The following is a 5530-nucleotide window of genomic DNA, read 5'->3' as shown; positions in this document are numbered from 1 at the left end:
ACAAACTTGCAGCAGTAATATTTGTTCATGTTGCGCTTCTGCGTATAATACGATTATCGGCTATTATCTAACCCCTCCTGCAACTATGGCTGGCGTAAGGTAAAAAATTCATGAGCCATCCATGTAAAACTCGTATAACCAGCCATTTGATTCACCCGCAACTCCCATTCCCCATGAACGCTGGATAACAAAGCGTGTCCTGTATTCTTATCCTCATTGTACCGATGGGGAAATGGAGGCAGGAAAGCCTGAAGTTCCTTGTCTGAGGTCACACCACGAATGCAGCCGGGGGGAAGGGTATTTCCGCATCACAGAGCAGAATGGGATGTAAATAACAAATTAGAAGGGCCAGCGCACTTCTGAATTGGCCATCACCCCTGTTCTCAGGGCTCCCCAACTACACATGGGCTCAGAGTTTGTTCAAGGCAGAAGTTTCAAAGCAGCCGTTGACAATGCGTTGCCCCGGTCTATTGTTTTCAGAGGAGCAGGGGGCTGTTTGTTGACTGTGTGGCTGTTGGTTACGACCCGTTTTGAGGATTTTCCATGTATCGCATGTCCCTCCAAGCCGCAGCGCTCTGACCCAGACACAACACCGACAGCTGCGGAGTAAATAAATAAAAACAGAGTATTTTGATCCTGGTGGGGAAGTGTGTGTGTGTGGCGGGGGGATCGGGCAGACAGAACAGGAGGGTCACAGCTGCAAGAGGAACAGATGCCGCCCAAGGAGCACGAACGCAGGGAGCGGGGACTGGAGTTCCGCACATGTAAGCAATGCTGGGCAGTCCTGGAGAGCGGCAGGCATATTTGGGACAGGTGGGAAGTGTTTACATTCAAATAAGAAGGCCGATCAGCGGAAAGAACGCCGGTCACGTTACCTGCGACCCAAGCTAACCCGAGAGAAAGCCCAGCGCTTCGACATCTCCATGCACCTTGCTCCTCTTCCGCACCTGCACGTCGGTGAGTCCAGGTGTTCCGTGACCTCCGTGGAAGTCTCATAGAGGCAGTAAGGCCCCGCTCCCGGCAGGAGCTCTGTTCAGCCCCTAATACCTTTGAGGATCTGGGCCTCAGACCCTTCCCAGAGTCGGCCCTTGATTCCTTTTCATGAGCACGCCCGGGCACAGTCGCAGAAACCACAGCCCTGTTGGTCTGGAAGGGACCCCAAGAAGTCATCAAGTCCTTCCCCTGTGCTGAGGAAGGACCAAGAAAACCTAGAACTGGCCCGGACAGGGGTTTGTCCAGCCTGTGCTTACAAAACTTCAATCACCAGAATTCCCCAACCTCCCTCGGACGCCCGACTCCCCTTGGAGGCAGAACGGTTTTCCTGATATTGAACCTAAATCTCCCTTGGTACAGATAAAGCCCAGTATTCACTGTCCTGTCTGGACATGGAGAACAGTTGATCCCAACCCTCTTTGCAAGACTGTGGCCAGCTCTCCTTTCAGTCTGCTTTTCCCAGGGTTACACACGTCCACGTCTTTAAACTTTTCTCCAACGTCAGGTTTTCTAAACTCTGGGCCATATTTGTTGCTTTCCTCTGGACTGCAGTATGCCCACATCTTTCCTCGAGTGGGGTGTCCAGTACAAGACACCGCTCTCCATCTGAGGCCTCACCAGTGCTACAGAGAGCAGTTAATTACCTCCCATATGAGGAGAGATTGAAAGGCCTGGGACTTTTCAGCTTAGAAAAGAGGAGACTAAAGGGAGGTAGAATAGAGATCTATAAAATCATGATTGGTGTGGAAAAAGTGAACAAGGAAAAGGTATTTAATCCTCATAAGAACTAGGTGTCGCCAAATGAAATGAATAGATAGCAAGTTTAAAACAAACCAAAAGAAGTTTTTCTTCATGCAGCGCACAGTCAACTTGTGGAACTCCTTGCCAGAGGATATTGTGAAGACCAAGACTTTAACAGGGTTCAAAAGAGAACTAGACAAATTCATGGAGGGTAGGTCCATCAATGCTTATTAGCCAGGATGGGTAGGGATGGTGTCTTTAGCCACTGTTTGTCAGAGGCTGGAAATGGATGACAGGAGAGAGATCGCTGGATGATTCCCTGTTCTGTTCACTCCTGGGGCACCTGGCATTGGCCACTGTGGGCAGACAGGACACTGGGTGGACCTTTGGTCTGACCCAGTGTGGCCGTTCTCCTGTTCTCCAGTTCTCGTATTCCCACGTCTTATCTAGGGCACATTGTAGTTTTCAGTCCTGGTGGGGTTTTCATCAGAACACAGAGCTGAGAGGCCCCCCTATAATCAATCTGTATTATAATTTTCACCTTGCAGAAGTCAGTTCCCCAGTTGTGCATAAGCAGTACTGGGACAAGAGTCACCTACGGCCTCCCCAGCCTCTATAAAATGGCCTTCTTTGCCCAGGGAAATCAGTCCGTTGTTAGCCTGGGTTACAGCACGGGTAACCCTCTGCCAGCCACCTTCCTGCCCACACGAGCTGTGCCGCCTGCTAGAATGACACAATCCGCAGTTACGCCATGTAGGCCTGTGGCAATGACACACCGTTGATCTCTAGGGCTCACTTCGGAATTGGGGAGGGTTCATTTAGGCACCTTTACCCATTAGAAATAGAGGCGCAGTGAGCAGTACCCACAATATGTTTCCCTTTCATGCATGGATCGCAAAGTGCTTGATATAAACAGCCAGGGGGATGTTTTTTTGAAGTACCTCTGGGCAGCAGGTGCCCCTGCAGGAGAGCTGACCCCTGCTCTAATTAACTAACCCTCCCCAATCATCCAGTGGGGCTCCACTGTGCTTGGCCTCTTGCTGTCATCACAACGCGAGTGAAATAACAGTAATTCAGAACAATGAATAAAGCATCGGGTGACGTGATCAGCCCAAGGCCACACAGCGAGTCGGTGTCAGAGCAAGAAACAGCAGCCAGGAGTTCCAGCTCCTAGCCCTGCACTGTCTCTCTGGGCTATAAGTCCACCCTCTCTGGCATCACCTATGATCAGCTCCAGGTGGAAATGTTCATAAATGAAAGTATTTTATTAGAGGATGCTCAAAGGCTACTTGCAGGGGAGGGAGGGGGGAGAGGCATGCTGATCCTTTGCAGTCAAGTTAGAGAAAGAATTATAAACATAAAGTCGTGCTGGGAAACATTCTCTGAATTTATTCACACCCTTTTCCCTAGATAAAAATAACTTTATATGTTAAGTTTAGGACCACAGAAAGCCCAGCGGATAGCAGGGGATTATCTGAAAAGGGCAGCAGGGCAGTCTAAAAGAGTCAGGAGAGACATCTTGAATGGTTTCCATCAGGGGTATCATCTGTGCAAACTTTATGTACAGTCTGTTCTGGAGCATCCATGGCCACTCGACAGCGATTCAAAGAGCCATTAGCATTTCTGGGATCGCTTTAAATCCGGTGTCCGACAAGCATGCAAACTATGCCGTCTGTTTTATTTACCCAGCGTACATAAGCTCCAGTGGATCATAAAAAATATGTCTGTTACAGGGCTGAAAACATTTAACGGGGCTCGTAGTGATGAGAAAAGTGTAGAGTCACAAAAATAATCTCAACAATTTGCAATTTATACCAAATACTCTCTGAACTGTAAAATGCTCAGATACAGTGATGCTGGATACTAAAGATAGATAGATAGATAGATAGATAGATAGATAGATAGATAGATAGATAGATAGATAGATAGATAGATAGAGGGGGTGGATGGGGATAGATAGATAGATAGATAGATAGATAGATAGATAGATAGATAGATAGATAGATAGATAGATAGATAGATAGATAGAGGGGGGGTGTGGGCATAGATAGATAGATAGATAGATGGGGTGGATGGGGATAGATAGATAGATAGATAGATAGATAGATAGATAGATAGATAGATAGATAGATAGATAGATAGATAGATAGATAGATAGATAGATAGATAGATAATGTGGATGTTACTGTAAGACAGCTCACTAAATTACTAATAAGAGCTTGTCAGTAACCAGAAGGGCTTTTAAGTGCTCTGTTCTGCTGTTTCTCAAGGATTTCTCTGCAAATGTAAGGAAGGCAAAGAGCTAGTGGGATTTTTCTGGCACAAACAGAAGGACTTGAGTCCTCATGTACCTTTCTGAACCATGTCTGAGAACTCTTCTTTTCTGCCTGCCCCCAGCTCTGCCAGTCAAAGGGAATCAAGTTTCTGCTGGGCTGTCTGTACTGTGAACCTGACCACCGATACACGGACCTACTTGCTCTCACCTAAGATTTACCTTGGTAGCTGCTGCTGCTCGGTACCTATTAAGGATTGGCCCATAGTTCTAGGATTGACCTGTTCGATAATTATCGAATTTCAGCCTGCTGGCATATGAAATACCAAAACTATCCATTGTCTGACTGCCAGGAGCATTCTCTGGAAACACTCCTTTGTGCTTGGACTGGTGAACAGAAATGTCACCCTCCTAAGGGTTAAACTACACCAATCTGGAGGATTTTAATGGAAGAAACTAATGGTGCACGTTAATCCGTCACATTGCCTTGCATTTCCTGGGCTGCATGCCCCATGGCCCATGGCTTTGGCATGTCCCGGCCTGCTCTGTACAAGACATTCCGTACTCAAAACCAGCCATCGCTTGGCATCTCAGTGAACCCTCAGATCCAAGAGCTTAAGGGAAGGGGAAAGTTTGGCATGAAAACAAGCCTTTTTAACCCAGCATTCAAGCCCTCTCTTTCAAACCAAGCCCAAGAAAACCAAAAGCATTAACATTAGAGATGGGTCAGAACCAGAACCTTGAATTAGGGATGTAAAAATGTATAAATATATTAACCGTGTAACTGACCAATATTCTGTCAATTACACGGTTAACTCTGGGGCTCAGCTGCTGCTTCGTGGGGCTGCCGGTTGCTGGCCTGCGGTGCAGCACAGTGATCACAGCAGGACTGGGCACCAGTGAACCGGTTACCAGTTAGCATCACCTGGTATGGGTGATGCTTACCGAGTAACCCGTTACCTGTTTACATCCCTACTGTGAATGCAAACCACTTAAAGAATCCAGGATTGAATTGAAATGACTACATTTAAAGCCAGCCTCTGTGGATTTTGTTTCTGGGTCTTATCTAACTCCAAAAAAGGCCTATTTCCCCAGTTCTGTTATTATTTATATTACCAGAGCACCTGGGTCGTGGACCAGGCCCTGTGGTGGGATGCTCCATACAGAAACATCCTGCCTCAGCTATGACACAGGACAAGAGAACATCAGAACAGCCAGACTGGGCCAGGCCAAAGGTCCCTCTAGCCCAGTGTCCTGTCTGCCGACAGTGGCCAATGCCAGATGCCCCAGAGGGAGTGAACAGAACAGGGAAACATCATGTGATCCCTCTGCTGTCACCCTTTTCCAGTCTCTGACAAACAGAGGCTAGTGACACCGTTCCTACCCATCCTGGCTAATCACCATTGATAGACCTAACCTCCATGAATTTATCTAGCTTGAACCCTGTTAAAGTCCTGGTCTTCACCACATCCTCTGGCAAGGAGTTCCACAGGTTGACTGTGTATTGTGTGAATTTAATTTATC

The sequence above is a fragment of the Pelodiscus sinensis genome, chromosome 10 (genome assembly GCF_049634645.1).
Source record: "Pelodiscus sinensis isolate JC-2024 chromosome 10, ASM4963464v1, whole genome shotgun sequence".
Lineage (NCBI taxonomy): Eukaryota > Metazoa > Chordata > Testudines > Trionychidae > Pelodiscus > Pelodiscus sinensis.
The sequence above is the reverse complement of the archived record's forward strand: the minus strand, read 5'-3'. Positions refer to the sequence as shown.